Raw genomic sequence first — 23,524 nt, forward strand, 5'->3', positions numbered from 1 at the left:
TAGGGAACTTACTGTAGAGAATTAGAAATTTTATTACAATGTCATTGTTTCATAAACAGAAAGAGAACTTATTTACTCTCCTTTAGTTTAAAAATGGAAAATGTTCAAAATTGATTTGTGCTAAAATATAAATGCGTTGAAAAAGTGCCGACAAAGTGTTTTAGTCTGCAATGAAGTAACTTTATTAGCACAAAAAGTGTCCAACTCACAAAAAAAAAAAAAAAAAAAAAAAATGTTATTTAAAACTGAAACCAAAAGATCTAGATGTATGGCACATTTGTTGCATAAATTAGAATTTTTTCAATGGGATTACGAAACAAGGGAATAAAACAAGCAATCAGACAACCACGGAGCAGAGTGTCACAAAATGGAAGGCATCCTATACAGCACAGAACATGAAATGACAACATTCAATAAAAACCAAGAAAAAAAAAAGATAGTATATTTTACTAGAAAAGCAAGGGCAGAGATTGTGAAACATATTTTCGAAAATCAGGAAAAAAATGCATTTCTGAAAAAAAAAAAAAAAACATTAACACGAGAAAGAGACTGATTTTAACTATTACAAGATTCCAAAAATCAGGATCTGCGCTGTCAAAGAACATTTACTAATTTTAATCTGAAAAAAAAGAAAAAAATATACATTACCACGATATCACGAGAATGAGACTAATTCCAACTATTACAAGATTTCAAAAATCAAGATCTTCACTGTCAATTAACATTTATTATTTTTCTACTGGAACAAAAATCAAAATTTTGTCCTGAAGTCCAATAATGCAGAGAAATTGTAGAACGTATGAACTAACTATGCTTGTAAAAGTTAGTAGACTTGGAGTGCTCTATTGTTGCTTGAGTTCTATGAACAAATGAGTGAAAATGCTGTTACAAATACCTCCATCATTTAAAATAAACGAGTTGATGTGTGCATTACATGACTTCCTTTTACACTAATTTAATGATAATAGTGCATTGGACTTGGAGTAAGCAAAGAAACACTTAACATATTTTCACCCCAAGTTTGTTGCTAACCGAAACCAAAAAAAAAAAAGAAACCCGATTCATTCAGATTAAATTTCCCAATATTGGAAATTTTAATGTGATTTAACGATTAACTCTCTAAATATTGCCAATAGTGGAAAAATTGAAACCAGATTTTAGAAAAAAGAAAAAAAAAACGCCAAATTTGTTGCCAAGTTGGCGACAAAACTTAGCGATTAAAAGTTTGGCGATATATCGCCAAGTTTTTGCCAAATTGTAACACTACTTGAGTTTGCATTGAAATTAACAATGATTTCCCCCAAAAAAGGTGTAAAAGATCCCCTTTGGAGTATTCGAATGCTTCCAAAAAGAGAGGTGCACAACGAGATCCCACAAAGAGTCTACGTACCAAATTTCAACTTTCTAGGACATACATTTCTTGAATTATGTGACATACATACGCACAAACGCACATATATACCTACATACAGACATCACGAGAAAACTTGTTGTAATTAACTCGGGAATGGTCAAAATGGATATTTCGCGTGTCTATACGTTCTTACGCACTTATCCATGTGGGATCGAGTCGAAAAAAAAAACAACTCAACATTCATTCGGGGGTAAGCAAAATGGAAATTAAGACCGATTTTTGAGTGAAATTTTTTTTTGCGAATACAATACTTCCTTTTTTGTAAAAGGAAGTAAAAAAAAAAACTGAATAATAAAGTAATTATACAGGGTGTTCCGTTTTAACTTGCAAGACCTTTATTTTCGCAACCGTTAGTCCTAGATGTATGCTTCCAATTGCTAATACAAAATTTTACTTTTTATACGGGCACTAGGTCCCCTAACTTATATTAAGGGAAATAATCTCCGTTAAAAGTTAATTCCAACACAAAAAAACTTGAAACTCGGGCGACAAAACTCAAGAAGATATTCGAGTTTAAACTTTTAAGGGACCTTACAAAAGATGATATTAGAACTTATCGCCCTTTCAGAAGAATGACAGGTTGTCGAAGTAAAAAAAAAAACTAAGTATTTATACTTTTCATTGCTATTCCAAAATAAATGCAAATGTAGTGCCATGATTTGCAAAGGCACGCTACAAAACCTCGAACAATTTGAAAAATCAACCTTTATGCACACAAACCCTTGTATGTTGTACCCCCCCCCCCCCAATGCAACAGCTATATTTTCCCCAAAAAGGAGTTATTGACGGCGAGTGTAAAGTGATGTAAATCACAATACTGCGTTTCTTAGCTCGGTGAATATTAGTGATACGAATGTCAAACTTTAACTGTTGGAATTAATTTTCAATGGAGAAAATTTCCCTTAATATAAGAAAGGCGACCTGGGGCCCGTATAAAATTTTAAATTTTGTATTTTTTGGCTCATTTTAATTTTTGCTTCAAACTTTCGCTACCGTAACTCCGCATCTTGTTTTGAACATTTTTACAATTGGAAGTACGTATCTAGCACTAACGGTTGCGAAAATAGAGGTCTTGCAGGTGAAAGAAGAACACACTGTATACAATACTAAAAATAAAAATACTCTTGGTTAGTAAGGTTGTACATATAAGTTTAAATGCATGGTAACTGCCAACTATAAACATCCACAATAACAACATTTTCCTAAAAAATAAATAAGGAACGGCTTAACGAATCTGAATTGGGGAACAAGCGCGTTTCCATGGAGAGTGTGAAAGTTTTTTTGACCTTGACACGCCAATTCTCGTTACATAGACTCCAGTGTATCACCAAACTTCATTTTCTTAAAAGCAAATGCTAACAGTTATGATATATTTTTATGACTGATTTACCAACAGTGTAAATGATGACTTCTTCATCTGATGTATGTGAAGACTCGTCATTTAATTTGTTATCAAAATTTTTTAATTATCATACTGAACAGGAGGCATGAATTGAATTGTTAATCACCTTTCTCCATTTTTCCTGTTTCATAGTTTTATGTTTAGGATATTTTAAACGCTGATGTAACTTTTTCAAACTTTGTGGCCTACCTGCTACTTTTCTTTACATTATTGGCATTAAAATCTGAATCTTTATTATAGTCACGCTTGAATTGCACGTCGGGTTATTACCTTTCTAATTTGATTCAGTCCAGTTTAAACAAATTTACTTAAAATAAAGTTATAGTCACTTTCATTTTAAATGATTATAATGAAACTATAAACAAAATTGTAACAATGCTCAACGGTAATTTTCATTTTTAGCACTGAACAGATTGATTTTACAAGTACTTCATACTGAGACAATTAGATTATGACTAACTAATTTATTTTATACGGCAATAAAAATTTGCCATTATCGGTCGGTGCTTGGTATGAGTAGCACCATTACTTTTTTCACTTTAATAAGAATGATTCAGAATGATTTGGAATAAATTGCCTAAAATAATAGTCAAAAAATGGTGTTAATATTTTTTACTCAAAAACAGCTAATATAGTTATAAATATTTACGACTATTCAAAGTGATTTACCTCTTACAGTTCAAAAATGTATTTGATTTCTGCTGTGTGTAAGCCGTTGAACGGCTCACACACAGTTACATGATTCTTGAGATTAACATTTGATACTTGTCTTAGGGTTATGGCACAATCGAGGCCTAAGAATTATTATTTTTCTCAAAAAAATACAATTTTGTTCATCTTTTTTAATGTTTCTAGAAAACTTTCAATATTACTAGATATTTGAATAAAGAGAAAAAAAGTTTTTAGACTTTTTTAAAAAAATTGTCGAAAGTATTACTTTTAGTCATTGAAATGGATAGAATGAGCAAAAAAAAAAAAAAAAAAAAAAAAAAAATACATAGACCCAGAAAACACTTTTATTTTCCTAACAGTTTTTTTTAAATTAATTTTTTAAAACGTCCGAATTTTCAAACAAGGCGTGGTCTTTATGACGTCACGAATGATGCAGTTTGGCGCATCTTTCTACTACGTCTCCACGTTATGATAATCAAGCAGCGAATTAAAATTGCGCTCTACACTTGCCATATACGTAACCATACGTAACCATATCGTTGCCAATACACGTGAGTAAAGATGCGAATTAAATATTTTGTTCTGAGAATGGCAACATTGAATGTCATTTATTCATTTGTGATGTCACACGACAAAAGTGTCAACAATGAAAACGCAACGATTTAAGTATTTTTTTTTAAATATTAAACTTAAATAAATTATTTAAAAAATGGACAGATCCTATGTTTTTAAGCATGCTGTTTCAAAAAAAAAAAGTACTTTTAAAATTTTGGAAACGACCCCATTGCTTTTCCACAATTATATTAACTTATATCAGTAGTAAGACCAATTAATAATGTTTATAACTTTAGTAATCTTCTTTTAAACAGAATTCTCCACACTTAAAAATTTCACTCTACGTTTGGTAAATATTCTCCAACATATACATTTACTAAGGCTCCCTAATTTTATAACCCGCCATTATCTTCAACAATAAATTAACACCGTCGCAGGTACCGAATCTCCCATACTTGAACCACAGCTACGTTTCCTGTCTAGCGAGTAAATCACACTGGTGACTGCCTCCCATCGTTAGAGCCCTTTCCACATCACGTGATCGAGATATGCAATCGGGTGCAAGCACTCACTGAGGGTTGCGTTATCAATAGGATATACCTTTGATGACCAACGCATACTGCAAATACGATAAAGGTATCTTCGTGGAGAGCCCTGCTGTAATAATAGTGGCTAGTAATTATGGACAAGGATTTATAGCTCCAACTGGACATTGTCACCTTGATAATTCTAGGTCTTTGAGTGTGCTTCAAACAAGCTCGATCTCTAGTTTTGTATTGCAAAGATTTTATACCATTGAAAATATTCGTTATAAATTCGTATTGTAAGTATGTTATTAATGATGTTGTCTGTAAAGTACAGAACTCGAATTAAAGATTATTCTTTAAATATAATTTTAAAAAATGTATTCAAGGAAAATTTATTTAGAATTTTGCGAATATTTTTTATTTGCACGAAGCATTAAAAAGGGATTTTTAGTAATAGCATAGTATAGAGCAGGTGACCTAATTATTAGTGACACTATGCTCAAATTCTCATATTTTCCAGTTTAGGCTCACTTTTTGTGGAAATAAACCACAAACTATTAGTTTTTAAATTAAATGTAGTAGTTTGATAGTGTTGCCATTTCTAAAAAACAATAAAATTATACCAGAAGCAATACAGAATTTTTAAAATTTGTGCTCAGAGGTTTCTTTCTTCAAAAAACGAGTCACAACTGAAAAATACAAGAATTTGAGCCGTGTCCTCAATATTTAGTCACTCATTGTATATAGATCTATTCTCAAAACATATTTCATTTAATGATATGAATATTTCAATGACAGCATAGAATTAAACCTTCATCAGCTTTATTAGAAATGAGCGGTACTCGCACGGCTTTGCCCGTAGTAGAAAATTAGAAGGTCATTTGGTTCCCCTGTATATTTGCTAAATAATGGATAATAAATTTCTCGCCAATTTGCTATGTTCATTTGCTCGCCCATTATAGTAGTTTGATCGTCCACGTTATGGTAATTTGCTCGTCCATGTTAAGGTAATTTACGCGTCCATGTTATGATAATTTGCTCGGTAAAATGTTTTTAAAATTGGAATACAAAAAGAACAAAATTGAACTTTCGAAAAATCACTTCGAGGAGCAAACTCCCATTCTACAAACTAATTTTGTGCCATATTTCATGAAAATCGGCCGAACGGTTTAGGCGCTATACCTTAAAGCAGGAATAAATGGAGGGGACAGTTCTAATCATTGGCTTAGCAAAAGCTGACCCAAGGACCACAAGTCACGTGATTCATCAACAACGAATGGTTGGCACGTCCTGCGTGAAACAAGTGAAAGAAACATGATTTCTTCCAATGGTTTGCTTTACGATTGTCATGTGACTTGGGGTCTGGACTTCACAAATGAAAATCTTCACTTCCTCCACTATATCTCTTCTCAATGCGCTATATGTGTAACAGGCATCCAGAGACACAGACTTTCAGTTTCATTATTAGAGTAAAGATTATCTACAACCGCACGATATTGCCTACGGTTAAACACAAACATACATTTCGCCTGTTTTATCATAGGAAAAGATGTGTTTCCTAAGTCATGTTTTAGTGAGATAAATTTAAACGCAAAAGCAGCGAATCTTTGCACACATATATTGTATGCATGGTGCCCTGGTTTAACCTGAAAAACCTCTGTGCTCCCAACCGTTAATATTAGATGCATACATCCAATTGAAAAAAAAAGTTCGTAATTTGAATATAACATTAATATAATATGAAATTAGAACGTAATTTTAGAATATAATATTAAAATACAATATTATAAAAAATAAGAAACAAACAATTTTTTTTTTAATTGAATGTGTGTGTGAGTGTTTTATTCAAACATTCTAAATGATAAAATTCAAAATATTGCACATCTCTAATTTCCTACTATTTTGCATTTTACCCTTAAATAGTTAGTTTTTCCCATGGAGTATATTACAGTCATAGTCTTCAGTTTCCACATGTTTCACTCTTCTGGAATGAATTTTTCTCCACTAAAAAAAAAATCTCCTCAAAATGTAAAACAGTATTTTCTTGACTTGAAAAAAAAAAAAAAAAACTATGTGTTTCGTGTTTATAATAGACTTTCTGTCAATTCAACAGTTGCCATCATTTTATTTCGTCATCCTTCAGCTGAGGAAACCAACTTTCCAAATGTACGTCATCTTTTTTATTAGGCAGAAACATTTAAATCGCTGCTTATCGACTTTATATTCCACTTGCCAACTACTAGGAAACTTCCGAAAAATCGAGATCCATTGCATAAAAATGAACATCCGGGTACGGAAAGCAGCTGCTTTACTTCGCAGATAATTTCCTTTTGTATGGAACTAACAGAAAAGTAGGAGAGATTTTAGCATTTAGATGATACGATTCCCATCCGCAAGTTTTGTGTTTAGTGGACGAAATCTGTTACTGTGCAATTTAGATTTATATTTGAATTATAGTATGTAATGAATCTACGTTGAATAAAACGGTATTTGAAAATATACTGAAACAAAGATTAATAATCATAGGAATCATTTCTTGTTCATATCAGCCGTTATAAATAGAAGTATTTTTGTGTTTACGGACCTGGAAAGGTGAACGGCAGTATCTGGAAAAAAATGAGTTTTTTCAATATGCGTAGAAACGCGTTTTGGATTCTTTACTCACAATTGGGAAATTATGTTTTTTTTTCTGGCTTTATTTTCAGCGAAAACCAAATAAGCAAGCTCGTACAATAAAGCTAAAAAACAATATATGACAAAAATGCCAAAAAAAAAAAAAAAAAACTTTCGAATTTTCAAAATTAATTTAAAGTCTGAAATTTTGAATTTAAATTACGTTTTTCGCAATCACGAGTTGCGACAGAACCCTACTCATTGGTTACTACCCCATTCGTTTGTTTCTAGAAACGGTTCCTATCCCTGCTCTTGGGCGATTACGTGTGTATAGTTGTGTATGTGTAGGCTTTTGTGTGTGCGTAGACCTGTGTGTATGCACACTGGCGTATGTGTATGTGTGTAAAGGCGCGTGTTTGTATATGAGCGTGCGTGTGTGAAGGACATGTATTATATGCCACCGACCAGGAGCAGCGGCTACCGGGAGGCGTTGCGCTTGCTGAGGACGGTGGGGTTGAAAAAGGAACCGGACATCAAGGACGGTCAAATGAAAACAATTAGCAATCGTGATTGCTCAAAAAACCTGCAGATAATTTCCACTACATTTCCACAGTAGTCCATAGTAGTGTATGCGTCAGTATGTGTGGGCGTATGTGTTTGATATGGGATTATGCATGGCTCTGCATGTGATAATTTTGTAACTAAAAAGTTGTTCCCACCTTCATAAGACTTTGCCAAATTTTTTTCACATATCTAATCTATGGATGCAGGGTTCCCGCTAAAGTCAGTTGTCACCCCGATATCATTGTCAAGATTGGAGCGGTTAAAACGCGCATTTGGTTTGTCGTGATTTCCTACACTGTGAAATGAGAAAACGATCTGAGAAAGAAAAGCAAATAGGTTATTGGAGTCGTATTTTTATGAAAGATAATTCATTTCTCCTTAAGTTTCGTGACGTTGCCGGAGCATGGATCTAGGACGTTTTCGTGAAATCATAAAAAAACCAAATGCGCGGTTTAACTATTCTATTCTTTGAATGTCAACAAGGTATACATTCGCACAAAATGGAAAATGATCATCCACTATCTCAAATTACACCTTTCTTTTCACACCTTTCTTTTCACACCTTATAGAACATTTTTTTTAAATATGAATTCTAACTCCTCAGTTTTTCTCCAGGTGGCGCGACAGATGATTTTATCTAGTAGTGAATGGCTACATTACTATTCCTAGACACCATATTTCTGAGTATAGTACCACTAGTTCTGAATTTAAGGCGGGGCCCAAGGATCTTGGTGGCCACACTCATATACTGTTAAGATATGAGTGGAGAAACTAAATGTGGATATATCGGGTTTTAAAGCTACCATGAGTTATTGTATTCGTACACAATAAATGTTTCCTAAATATTGTATTTAGAACTTCTCCTTCTGAGTGATAAAGAAGCGTAAACAAACGAGATCTAATTTCAACGCTGAAAGTTTCCGATGTAATATCTCTCTCGGGATACTAAGACGAGAAACATATTCGGAAGAAGCAAAGAAATATAGGAATTGTTTTATTCGGAATTGTTCCCTCTGAGCCTTTTGACCGAGATGAAATCGCAGGTGTTGCAGAAGTGGAATACAAAAACTCAGCACTGTTTCATGCAAAATGGACATCCGGCAGTGAAAAGGAATAGGTTGCATAAACCTTATTTTGTTTCTTACGAATGACAAATAGCTATGATGAGATAAGTATATTTTAAAACCTTCCTATTGTTTTTGTTATTACAGCATAATGTCCAGTGATCGAATATTTTTGCTTAAAAATATCTACTAATGGAACGATTTGAGGAAACAAATGCATCAATATTATCGGGAAAATATTTTCACCAAACCAGAAAAAAATCCTTATTTTTAAAAGTTGAAGTTTTCTCAACCACATAAAAAATAAAATGCAAAGTCATATAGTGAATTAGACATTTAGTTTGATTTTAGCATCGAATTGATTCAATTGATCTTAGTTGTAGCTAAATTCTTGATACTTCTACTAATAGCAGGAAGTTTTATATCATTACCATAATTTATAATATTGCAGTTTAGGTTTGCGTTAAACAAATGATTATTAAGTGAAATGATTTAAAAGGAATTTTATTTGACTTTTTTGAATTTCTTATGAGCTTTCATTACAGTTGCAGCATTATTGTGAGTTCAACTGTAAAACCCAGCATGTTTCATGTATTTAATTATTTTTTTACAGTAATAACGAATTTCTGCATCAATATCTGACAAGTATATAATTTAATTTCTAAAAACGCAGGTTATACATTACTTAAAGAAAATAAAACTAATGTCTAAAGACGCTATATATATATACACAATAACAATTCAGCTAAATCTGCCAAATTGTATCATAAACTCGAATACATTCAATAAAACTTAAGAAACTCAAAAGATGCAATAGAACCTGCATTTATTTAAAATTAAATCCTATTATCTTTGAAACTTTTTGCGTGGAATTCATTTCTTATGCAACAAATCCAATATCTAAGATGCATGTGCTGAACACCTGAGTTCCTTCCCGAAAAAGTAAAAACGCATTTCCTTTGTTTCTCATTTCTGTTTTATAATTCGTTCTTCGTTCTTCACATGACTGGATGTACAAAATATCTTTTATTACATTTTTTTTGGCATTTCAACACAGTTTAATATCGCTAAAAGCAAACACATGAAATATTGTTTATTGTTAACTCGGTACGTTTTTATAAATCAACGTCTCGTGTAAAGGAAAAAATGGTTTAGAAGTTGCTTCAGTCTATCGTAAAGGTAATTTATTTAAAGTTGAAATATTAATTAAAAGCATTACATAAAATCAAGTGTTACTACTAACTAAAATCTAAAAACCGTGATTAACATATTTAAGGTACCAAAATAATTATAGTTGGGGCAAACCTAATCTGTTAGCATCATAATGCTGTTCTTATTATCTGACCTAGCCCTCACACTGTAAAAAATTTCAGACACGGTTCTGAGTATTTCCGTGTAACGTTTCGGGATTTTAATGATTTTCATCCACTTCCTGGAAATATCAAGTATCATTGTCAAAAAGTTTCCTGAATGGCGACAAGTTGCAGGAATGCAGATTTCTCTCTGTTGTAAAAAATTTTTATAGCTCCCAGTTCAAAGATTAACTCAGAGTATTTATAAGGTGTATCGATTTTAATTAAATTATGGCTCGTCCTGACTGATTAAGCTCCCAAAGGTCTTTGGACTACTGAGCTTTGCACGAATTTCAATCATGACTTTTCTGGTTTAATACTGCTTCTGGAGCTGTTATGTTATTCCTATCTGAGATTCTTTTGAATTCTAGAGGCACGACTGGCTCTAAACGTAAAGGTTTCAGGGTAACTTTAAGAAGGTTACTGATTTTAAGGGAAAACTTTCCTGGTTTTTGCGAGATATATGTTACTGGCTGAAAATGGCCACAACAGCTGCCTATTATTTTCCAGGAACGTTTCTGAATCGTTTTTTACAGTTTAAAGCTCCATTAAAAGTCTAATTTCAGAAATAATTCCACAAAAAGTGGTTTTTTAAAAAAATCGATATTTTTAAATTGTAAATTCTTTGACGTGAATCCCCCCCCCCCTCATAACATAATTACTGGTTTCTGAATTTAAAAATACATTTAATTAGGGTTAAATCAAAGTAGGGTTCTAGTTATCAGAACTCTAATTGCCCGAACTGTCCATTTTTCCCGGCCATGATGCACCTCGTTTTTAATGACTGAGCACGCATAAATGAAACTATTTCCAAAGGATGTAAGAGAGTAAGGGCTTGAAGGAAAATGGGTGAAATTGGATGAAATAGGTGAATCTTTAACCCACAAACCTTCCAGACTTACGCAAAGCCTTCGAAGAAGGAAAGTTTGATGTAAAAAAGACAATGAACATATTTTCTGTAATTGGATTGGACCATGCTTACAAGCAAAATAATCCGGTGGTGAAAGAAGACGGGGGTATAATTGCTCTATCGCAGATCCAACTGCGCTAAGAAGATGGATGTTGGTTGATATTAAAGTTATCGATTTAGTTACACAGTTTGAAAAAGTTACCTCGACACAATGCAGCCCAACACAAGGTTTGGTTCGTCCCAACTATCGGACCCTTAACCAAAAACATTAAGGTACTAAGATAATTATAGTTGGGCAAAACTAACCCGGCAGCTTCGTAGTGCTGTGACTGGGATCTGCTTAGCCCTCACAATGCTGCGAAGTTTGGTTTGCGCCAGGTATAAGAACCTTTTCTCTGTAATTAGAAAATGGAATGTCTGCAACAGTGAGCATATTCACAGTTGGAGAATATCAAATAGTTTAAAAATAAACTAAAATAATTTTAATAGTAAGTAGCTGATTTGCATTTTAGTAAAAATTTAGATCATGCATCACCATAAGACATTCATTTTGAATTGTATTCAGTAAAATAGTAAATTCTTTTACTGATACCTTTCTTGATTTTGTATAAAGTAGGTAACAAGAATTTTTTTGGACATCGATTTTCGAAGTTTTTTTTTCCTTTTTTTATTTTGAAATTAGAGTATTATAACTAAAACTAGTATTATAACTGAAACTAGAATATTACATGTGGTGTCAACACGATGTGTTTTCCACTTCTATCGCTTTCTTTCCCGTTGGGACTCTACTTCCTGGTTCGAGACTCTACTGCATGTCGTTTTCCTCCCGCAGTACGTGCCCACTTTTAAAGTTTCGTTCCAGGCATGTTCGTTTCTTCCTGGCTTTGGCAACTGTTCGCCCGGAGTCACTAGTGGGATTTCGTAAACAACAATGGAATCTTCGCCCGTTTTGAAGGATTTGTTAAATTTCTTTTTGTTTTTCATCAAGCGTTTCGTGTTCCCAACATTTCGCGCGTACTTTTCATGTTTTGTGCTTGTCTCTCGGCTTTTGGGAAGTTGTGATTTTTGAGTCTTAAAGTTTAGCGTCCCCTCGCATGCACCATTCCACCGACACTTTTAATTCGTTCTAAAATACTTTTCGTACTCATTGTAAAATGTTATTGTATAGAACATGTATAGAATCTGCATATCTAATGTTTAAATGATGTTTTACTGTATTTTATGTGTTTTTAATGTCCTTTTTAGCCCAGTTTGTTACTTTTGTTGTTTACATGTGACTGAATCATTTTTGGCATTTTATTAACGTTATTGACGTCACACGGTGGTAATTTTTATGGTGCGGGCGCATTCTTTCCTTTTCTTAAAGGGGAACGTCATTACAACTTTTCAAGTGTTGTATTTTTATGTGTTTTTCGTGTTTTTCATCGTTTGGGAACAGTTACGGTTTCTGGCTTGGCGAGATTTTTGCTCGGCGTCCCATTGGCGTCTTTTTGGCGTGGGGAGTCACTTCTACCGTCTGGTAGCCCCTGTCCCGTTTACTTGCACTGTTAATGCTGTGCGGGATACCTCATCGCTGCATAAATACTGTTGTTTGTCGCCAAGCTTGGCATTGATTCTTTAAATTCCTTCCAAGGAAGAGGCGGGCGTTTTTCGCTGCTGTGTTTTCGAGGTTTTTGAAGGTACTTCCCCCGGCGCCACACCGAAGGCATCGATCTGTATAAAGGGGTAAGTCAACCGCTGCGGGGGGAATTCTGATGTGTTCCGAGGTTATTGTGGCCACAACCAATGAATATGAAATAATCTGGTTTTTATATGTGAAGAAATTTCAATAAAAGACTTTGATTATTCTAGGGAACATTTTGACCTTTGTCGTGAGTAGCCTTGAGCTACTACATTGTAGCACTACATGATCCTGGTCACGGCACCACATGTAGTGTTACAATGTAGTAGCTCAAGGCTACTCACGACAAAGGTCAAAAAGTTCCCTAGAATAATCAAAGTCTTTTATTGAAATTTCTTCACATATAAAAACCAGATTATTTCATATTCATTGGTTGTGGCCACAATAACCTCGGAACACATCAGAATTCCCCCCCCCCCAGCGGTTGACTTACCCCTTTATACAGATCGATGCCTTCGGTGTGGCGCCGGGGGAAGTACCTTCAAAAACCTCGAAAACATAGCAGCGAAAAACGCCCGCCTCTTCCTTGGAAGGAATTTAAAGAATCAATGCCAAGCTTGGCGACAAACAACAGTATTTATGCAGCGATGAGGTAACCCGCACAGCATTAACAGTGCAAGTAAACGGGACAGGGGCTACCAGACGGTAGAAGTGACTCCCCACGCCAAAAAGACGCCAATGGGACGCCGAGCAAAAATCTCGCTAAGCCAGAAACCGTAACGGTTCCCAAACGATGAAAAACACGAAAAACACATAAAAATACAACACCTGAAAAGTTGTAATGCCGTTCCCCTTTAAGAAAAGGAAAGAATGCGCACGCACCATAAAAATTACCACCGTGTGACGTCAATAACGTTAATAAAATGGCAAAAATGATTTAGTCACATAGAAACAACAAAAGTAACAAACTGGGCTAAAAAGGACATTAAAAACACATAAAATACAGTAAAACATCATTTAAACATTAGATATGCAGATTCTATACATGTTCTATACAATAACATTTTACAATGAGTACGAAAAGTATTTTAGAACGAATTAAAAGTGTCGGTGGAATGGTGCATGCGAGGGGACGCTTAACTTTAAGACTCAAAAATCTCAACTTCCCAAAAGCCGAGAGACAAGCACAAAACATGAAAAGTACGCGCGAAATGTTGGGAACACGAAACGCTTGATGAAAAACAAAAAGAAATTTAACAAATCCTTCAAAACGGGCGATGATTCCATCGTTATTTACGAAATCCCACTAGTGACTCCGGGCGAACAGTTGCCAAAGCCAGGAAGAAACGAACATGCTTGGAACGAAACTTTAAAAGTGGGCACGTACTGCTGGAGGAAAACGACATGCAGTAGAGTCCCGAACCAGGAAGTAGAGTCCCAACGGGAAAGAAAGCGATAGAAGTGGAAAACACATCGTGTTGACACCACATTATAACTTAACATAAAACTAAGCCATTATGTTAAGAGATAAATATGACGGTTACATAAGTTTATGTTCTTTATTTGGACAATTTATTAAAATTTACAAAGTCTAACAATAAGTAGCACATGAAAGGGCAATATGTTTTACTGGTAAAATATGCATATATTTTTTAATTTATTGCATTAAAAAGCGTAGTAGTTCATTTTGGTTGTCTAATTGAAATAAGTAAGAAAGAATGATAAAAATACCTTGCACAAAGATATAAATAAAAGAAAAACAATACACTGTTAAAAATTCATCAAGATTTTCTGGTAATTGTTACTGTAAAATGGCGGACTAACGCATAGCTGATTTGTACGGTAATTTATACCGGAGAAATAAGCGATCCCAGCGCCAATTGGTTGCTGCGGCCTACCGAGGATACCGTAAAATTTTACGGTAACATTTGATTTTTACGGTAATAGTTACTGGCAACATGGATGCCAGTAACAATTACCGTAAATTTTCCGGAAAATTTTTAACAGTGTATCACATGTTTTTGTATTTCTGCAATACTTAGTTTCACCAAATCAATTGCATAAAAAATGTTCATCAGTTCCTAATATTTTAACAAATAATTGTCAGATATTGGAGAAGACAGATTTCAAGTTGTCAGTTTATGCAGTTTTAGCGCAAAGTTTAATTCTCATTTAAAATTTATCGAAACGTCATATGAAGCAGTGAGAAGCGAAGGGATGTAAATGTCGAAATTAAAAATTTCGAGATGATTTATACAAATGGCTGGAGAATATCTCCCCTTTCGTGGATACAAGGGATAGTTTTAGTAGCTCCGGTATGTCCTGCTATACAGCCGAATTATTGAAAAAAAAAAAAAAATCAATGAAAACCTACCTAGGATCTGAACATCAAATGTGTGTGTGTGTGTGTGTGTGTTTTTTTTTTTTTTTTTTCGAAGCTTGAAAAAAGTTTACTTACATCCGTTTGCTTCTAACTGACAAATATGATAGTACGTATAACTGCACTATCAAAGTCCGAAAAGATCAAAAAAAAAAGTTATCGAAAACATGATTCGTGTGTTCATACCTTTGGGTTCCTACTTTGGCCCATCATAAAAACTTGAAGAAAATCTGCCAAGGAGAGTTTGAAAAGTAAGGAATAGCTAAAATTAAGACTTTAAACAGGAAAATCGCAAGAAAAACCTGGAATTATCGGCAACGAATAAAGAGAGAGATTGCAGACTCAATTCATCAGGACTCAGTTGCATGGATTTCATTATGGAAGATGAAGATGAATTGAAAGTTGCAAGAGGTTTATAAAAAGATTCACCCAATTTAGTCAGGGGGCTACGGAGGAAGAAACTGCATTTTGTGATAAAATTATGAAACTTGGCGTGTTTTCAGACATTGTATATACAAATATTTTAAGAAGGGGGGACATTCTGAACCCCCCCTGGCGGCCATTTTTAGTCAAAAACCAAAAATGGCGATTTTCTTTATTTTAATTTTATTATAATTTTTTTAATTATTGTTGTGTCACTACAATACTAATAAATATATTTTTTACCGTTTAAACCTCCATTAAAAGTCTAATTTCAGAAATAATTTCACAAAAAGTGTTTTTTTTTTAAAAATCGATACTTTTAAATTGTAAATTCTCTGACGTGAATTCCCCCCCCCCCCTCATAACATAATTACTGGTTTCTGAATTAAAAAATACATTTAGTTAGGGTTATATCAAAGTAGGGTTCCAGTTATCAGAACTATAATTGCCCGAACTGTCCATTTTTCTGGCCATAATGAACCTCGTTTTTTATGACTGAGCACGCATAATTGAAACTATTTCCAAAGGATATAAGAGAGTAAGGGCTTGAAGGAAAATGGGTGAAATTGGGTGAAAGGGGTGAATCTTTCCCCCACAAACCTTCCAGAATTACGCAAAGCCTTCGAAGAAGGAAAGTTTGCTGTAAAAAAAGACAATGAACATGTTTTCTGTAATTGGATTGGACCACGCTTACAAGCAAAATAATCCGGTGGTGAAAGAAGACGGGAGTATAATTGCTGTAACGCAGATCCAACTGCGCTAAGAGGATGGATGTTGGTTAATATTAAAGTTATCGATTTAGTTACACAATTTGAAAAAGTTACCTCGACTCATTTAAGGAAACGCTGTAATAATATATAGCACGAATATAAGCAATGAAGAAATGTTAAGTTTCCAAAGCCTGTTTTCAAGAAAAGGTCTTGAAGAATCAGGCCTTGAAGAGAAATAGCTGAACATGGAAATCCATTTTTAGAAATTTCAAAAAAATTGTTCTGATTAGAGATGAGTACAGCAGTAGACGATGAATATGTGAAGTAACTGATGAAGATTGGGCAAGTTGGGAAAAAAGCAGTTGCAACAAATTCATCGAGAAAAGAATTGTGACGCAAAAGTCAGTTCATATTCACGGGTGTATAAAAAAAAAACTTTTTTAGTCTTTCATTCGTACAGAAAAATCAGCATGTCTGTTTAATGAAAAGATTAAAATTTCATGCAGAATAATTTTCAAAGCTAGTCCTAGGACCGAAAATTTTTGGTGGAATATCTGAAGTCTTTTCAGGATACAGATGCAAGACACGTAAGAGGAATAGCAGAAAGATATCATTTTGGAGAAAATGGTTTTCTTCCTGAAAACTGGATCAGTTTTCTCCGGAATGCAGATATGAAGACTGTGACAACCCTGTTTCGTCACACCCGCTTCTACTCACTTTCACCCTCCAGGTGAAATCAACTCCGGCTGAAGATCGCTCTTTTTCACCTCTCCGTCTTCTGCTATCTCCGTGTAACTGCAATCCGTTCAGTTAACGGTGAGTTTTTTTTAGCGTTCTCTCCCATGTGGCGGCAGTTCGGAATTTCTGTATCAAGCATGTAGTTGAAAATGTAACAAGAAAAGTTTTGAGGGGTGACCCCCGGACTTGCTTGTGTCCGGGGAGTCGGCTTGGTCGTGTGCTGGAGAAGCACTCCATTTTTTGTTCCTGTTGACGGCCTGCTTTGGATAAAGGATGATCTGGTGGAAAAAAGATTGTGCCCTTTTGCTGTTTGCTCCCTCCTTTTAAGGATTCGTGCACCTATCTCACCCTGAGCCCGCCAGAAGGAGATTCCATAAAAAAGATGGACTAATTTTGCAAACATATCTTAAAATGACCAATTCAAGACCCACCTGCAAAGACTTTTGCCAAGTGTGAAATCCAACTACATCATCGCCATCTATGGCATCATTTGATTACTCTATTCAGATTCATTGTCTACAATAATGAAGAAGCGATTGTGATTTGCGATTTCTTTAATATTTCTTAATTTGAGTCGTGTGCGGGGCGACTTCAAATTAGTGTTTGTGGAATCATCTTAAAAAATGGCAATGAAGCCATCTTCTGCACAGGACTCCACGGACAGATCGTATATCTCATAATTATGTATTTGATTATGTATTAACTTCACGGGAATGCATTTGTGTCAAAATTGTTCATATTTAATATATTTTTGATTTATCTTTGTAATTCCATACCACGTGTGTTTGCTGATCAGCCCTATAATAAGTTAATATTTTTTAATCTAGTTTTCATCGCATGGCCATTAATTTAAGTTTAATTCTATCATTTGCAATAACCATCTTTTTATTGAACCAATAGCAATGTACTGCCACTATTTCTATTTTTTAATAAATCTGTAATTTTCGGTTCACTATTTTGATCTCAGGTATGTTTTTTTTCACGCCTCAGTTTCATTATCTTTTACTAAAACCCCACACCTTTATCAAGAATTGTTTTTCAGGATTGCACTGCCTGTACCATCTTGTTTTCCTCTTAATGATTTGACGGTGGTTTTCTTTGAATAGGACTGCTCCAGCTCAGTCACTTTCCTATGCCGGGCTGATGAGTGCTAATAAGCACAAAACTGCAGTCCTCGGCTGGAAATGACTGAGCTGGCGGTGTATTTCACGTATTTTTGCTTTAGCCCTGGCTGATGGGCGGTAATTTACTGAATATACCTTGCCTCGCGTTCAATCTTCGAGTTGAACCGAACCATTGCTTCGGTCACTCGTCTGGTCTGCTAATTCTATATTAGCTACCAGTTTGTTTCGCACTCTTGGTTTCCTTAAGAGGTTTTCCATCTCCAGCTCAGTCACTTTCCTATGCCGGGCTGAGGAGTGCTAATAAGCACGAAACTGCAGTCCTCGGCTGGAAATGACTGAGCTGGCGGTGTATTTCACGAATGTTAAATTTGTTGGAAAGTTTACGAAATTTTATTATTGTTGACTGGAGTGGGCACAGTTTTCCAAAGATAGCTCTTCATGCAAGAGAAGAAGGAGCTAATGTTAAGAGTATGGGACACATCAAAAAGTTTTAGAAGTGACCAAACATTTAGGACCCTTTGTTTTACGAATAGTGTCATCTTAATAAATTTGTTCTATCTCCAAAACTGATGAAAAGATGACTGATATCCCCCAGTAATTTTTAAGCACACATTTAAGAAAATAAAATAATCCTTGAAACAAACATGTGTGACTCGAACTTCTTGTAAAATGTATCCCACCAAAAACATTCTGTAAAAAACTAGCCAAGTCTCGATGGAGCTGCTTGTTTATCTCTAAAAAGTAGTGAAATCTAGACAAAGTCATGACAAGTTTAAGGTTCCTTACTGCGATTTCTTTATTATTATAGTTAATGTTGTGTGACTTGGCCGTTAAACATTCTTTATACGTTAGTGGGTACAAGTCAATTTTGTTTACACGTTTTCCAAGTGGCAATTTTCCATCGTCAATGGGTAGCGGTTCTGGCGAAAGATTGGTGCAATGGTGTCATGGAGCACCTGGTTTTATACCCTTGTGTACCCTTTAACGGCCAAGTCACACAACATTAACTATAATAATAAAGAAATCGCAGTAAGGAACCTTAAACTTGTCATGACTTTGTCTAGATTTCACTACTTTTTAGAGATAAACAAGCAGCTCCATCGAGACTTGGCTAGTTTTTTACAGAATGTTTTTGGTGGGATTTCACTTCTTTTTGTAGAAACATTTAATTTGTGTAATGTTCGAGTAGACTAAAGTTAGGCTAGATTAAATTAGAAGATGTGTCCCACTACGCTGGACTTTAGCAATGACAGTCGATTTTTTTATGTACCAATAGTAGAGGGGGGCATTACCATATCTCTAATACACCTGAGGGTTCTTCATTAGATACTTCAGCTTTCGATTTTTGACATCAAATGAAGCGGCCCGCCAAGTTGAATATTTTTTATAAAGGAGTTATGTCGATCTCGAATAGTTTGGTTGGGCTCTTGTGTTTTCTAATCAGGGTCACTCGAGATCTTCAATTAGCCTAGTTTTTATAGTTTTCCCTTTATGTGGCCATCAAACCCTAACTCTGTACCAAATTTCACCTCTCTGAGTTTATGGGAAGTACTAGTTCTATTTTGATGATCATGAGTGAGTGAGTGTCATAAATGCGAAACTTTGCTTTCGCTTAACTTCGGAACTAAATGACCTACAGACTTGAAATTTCGGATTTTAAGTATGTGATTATAGCTTACTGGATGACGAAAATTTCTGCGTTCTAGTCTCACCAGAAGGTTCTCAAATAGGGGCCCGAAAATGCGGCGAAATGGTTCCAGTAAAGATGGTACGGCAGTGTTTGCTTCGCGCTCGACTTGGCGGGGGCACTGCCGTGCCCCCAAATTTTTCTTTCAAATCAATATTTTTACTTTTAACACACGTCTTTTTTTTTTTTTTTTTAGCTCTTGTCAATAGTTTTTAAATAGGGAAAACCACTTTGCCCCAAAGTAATCCAAACGCAAAGGTAACATTGGCTCAAATAAAAATCAAAACTATAATAAAAAGTAAAAATGCTTGGTAATAAACTGATAAATATTCAAAAATAAAATAAAGAGATCTTTGGATGTGTAAAACAAGTTTCCACAGATTGGAAATATAAATATTAATAACATTTGTGTGTGTGTGTGTATGAAAAGAGTGGGAAAAGTTCAAAAATCTGGGCCAAAATAGATCACGTTTACAGTACAAAATTTTTAATTGATTCGCTCTTCTAGTTTTTCTAATCAAATGTAGGTACCAAAAGAACATTTTTGGCCATCAAATTCTTCAGTATTTCGCAACATTAGAATGTTTAGTAATGCAAACGATCATTATATTGCTATAGTTTCTAATAAAGGCATATGCTGTAGTATCAATACAGTTTTTACGAATTTAAATATAAGTGGCAACTGAAAAGACAAAACATTTCAAAAGTTAAGATAAATTTTTCAAAGGCCGTAGTAATTTAGCATGTTTGTCTTGAAACAAAACAAGTGTGAAAGTATTTTAAAAAATAGCATTTAGCTATTTAAATTCTGCTTTTGCTGCCACACAATTGACTTTTGCTTTTAGATCTCGTCTCTAGTCTATAATTGAACTTTTCAGAAAAATATTGAGAGCGTTTCAATGCTAACTAGCAATACACATTTTCAGTAGATGCAAAAAATGAAAAAAATAAAAAAAATCTTTTTACACAGAACACCGAGTGAAATGTTTTCCAAAAGAGACATTGTGAAACAAAGATTTGAAATCGGACACATTTAAATGCAAGAAAATATATGAAATAATCTGTAGTCTCTTCGCTGCATACTGATGAAACTTATCATTTGAAAACAAAAAATGGACATTTCAGAATAGCGAACAATAACAATGCAAGTTTTGGAGAAACTCCGGCAGAAAAGCGAGAATTGTGCAAAGAAATCGCAAAATTGTTGGGACTTTTTGTCATTTGGAATTTATTTTTAGTGCTGCTTGATTACGTGACTGAACTTACCAACTCGCAAAGCTTTAGAATCTTTTCCGAAATGTGAAACATCCATCAACCAAATATATAAAAATAACGCGATTCCATTCCGTTACTGCTTGTGTTTGGAATGTTATCGTTAAATTTTAGAACAAAAGAGTAACAAGGGAACTTTTACGAGAAGAATATTTCATAATTAGTAGTTTCTGTTAAAATATATAAAAGACACATTAAATAAGATTTTAAAATCATTAACTGTATACAAGCTATAATCGAGATTTTGCTACCGAAATACATTTTTTATGGTTTTAGCATGCCAAATACTTAAAAGTACAGGTTGTGTATGACACTATTTCGGATTAAACATTGTAGCACCAGCGGCACCTCTTAAGGAGTGCTGACAGGTGAGAAAACTGCGTATATTTGGCATTCAAATCATTTACAGCTACTATTGAAATAATGGGCTAGGCTACTTAAAAGCTGATTTTAGGCTCTATATTGATTCCTTCTACAAAATAAAAAATTATAATCTAAAGTTAGACGCAAATTCCAGTTTTTTCCTAAAAAAATAAGGGATTAATACCGCTTTTTTCCAAGATCGTAGATTTTTTTTTCCCACAAAACAGATAGCGTTTTTCTTTTCAGTTTTTAATCCATTTTGTCGGTGTGGAGTCAATGAAAAGTGTATATAATCTTTACAACATTTATATATACATTTTTTGTTTTTTAATTTTAAAAACTAGAGCTTGGATCTATAATTTTTGCTACTTGTTGACGATATTTTTTTTGGTTAGTTTTTTCTTACATATGAGGTAGTGAGAAAAAAGGGATTTAAGTGGATTTATTTTTATAAATGGAGATAACAGGTACAAAAGGTAGATGAATCTCTCCTCTGTCTTTGCGCAAGTACTAGTACCACTTATTCGTGCTGCTGTACAACATGAAATAGGAAAAAAAAAACATTTAATGAAAGCCTAGCTAGGAAATTATTTTTAAACGCGTTTTACTGAAAATTTGAAAATGTTCACTTAAATCCCACTGCTTCTCACTGCCTCATATAATGTTGGAATTTTTGCTCGTGTGATTATGTTAAAAACACTGTGAATAAAATAAGTCATAAAATATCTTTAAATCAGCTTTCAAAACATCCCTTTATTTGCATGCTCTGCCTCATACGTTGCTTCCGCTTGTTTGAAACTAATATCCCTGTTAAATTTATATAGGATACAGTTTTCACGTAACACCCCAATCTTAAATATTTTAAGTTGTTAGAATCTGAAGATTAGTTTTTCAAATAAAAAATAATCCGTGGAAATAAGGTATTATAGCCAAGATTTCCCCCCAACTTTGTCTTTTTTTTTCGAATATATTCCTAAAAACTCACAAGGGGAAGTCAGACTTACAGAACGAGACATACATAATGCCGTACTATGAGCATAACCTTATGTTTACACATCTATTTTTTAATGCTTAATTAGTTATTTAATTTATTTTGAACTACTTTTTTAAATATTTTAAAGGTAAATTTAAACTTTTTATCGTTGCGAGTAAACTTAAAAAGACATAAACTAAAGCAAAGCATTACAGTATGATGACAGCTGTTTATGCTGTTGTACTCTCCTTTAAAACAGTTCAAATGAGTTATGACTCCAAACTTAAGCATTTCAATAAATGAGCAACAAAACACACTTGAAATATTATATTTCATTCTAATATTTTTGAACAACCATTTAAACTAATGATAAAAACTAACTTACGTTAATCTTTCTCAGAACAGAATGAACAAACAATTTTCAGCAACAAATTCTCATCAAATCTTAGTGTTGCAAACAAAAGAAATTGCAACTAAAAAAGAAAAAAATAAACAACCGCTGCTGCAGACGATAAATATTAGTTGATTTCTACAGCATTCAACAATATTTAAGTAGCATCTTTATTCGCGCCATCCGTTTCACACATATATAAGTTTTAGAGTGACAAGATTTATTCCAACTACGAAGAAGGTAGTATCTTCTTCGTATACTTACTCTTTATATGAAAGTTAAGAAGAGATCCCAGAAAAGTAAACACCAGAAAATCCGATTCTTTTTGTGGATTTCGAGTTCTCTCTCTCCTACTTTTCCCTCCTTCTTCGTTTTCATGCTTTGGGTCGCATCAATAACATTGAAAATCGTTACATGAACTCGTAGAGAGGGCGAATAGTTTTGGAACTACAGAACGAAATAATGCTAGTTCTTAAGTTTTTTTTAGTTATGCCCTAGTTTATTGTACAGTAACTCATCGTTACGTCGCACTTTGATACATCATTCATTCGATGTATCACGCCTTTTTTTTTGTATCCCAAACATTTAAATGTAAATAAAACTTTTCTTTATATTACATATCATTAAAATCAAAATATCGCATTCCTCAGGAAAAGTCTGGTTGTTTTTCAATAGTTGTTTTTCAATTCAGAGAAATACAAAACTGGTGTTTTGTATTTCTCTGAATTTGTTACCTTAAACTGCCCACTTTTGATTTTTATTTCTTCAA

This window comes from Uloborus diversus, chromosome 4 (genome assembly GCF_026930045.1).
Source record: "Uloborus diversus isolate 005 chromosome 4, Udiv.v.3.1, whole genome shotgun sequence".
NCBI classification, from domain to species: domain Eukaryota; kingdom Metazoa; phylum Arthropoda; class Arachnida; order Araneae; family Uloboridae; genus Uloborus; species Uloborus diversus.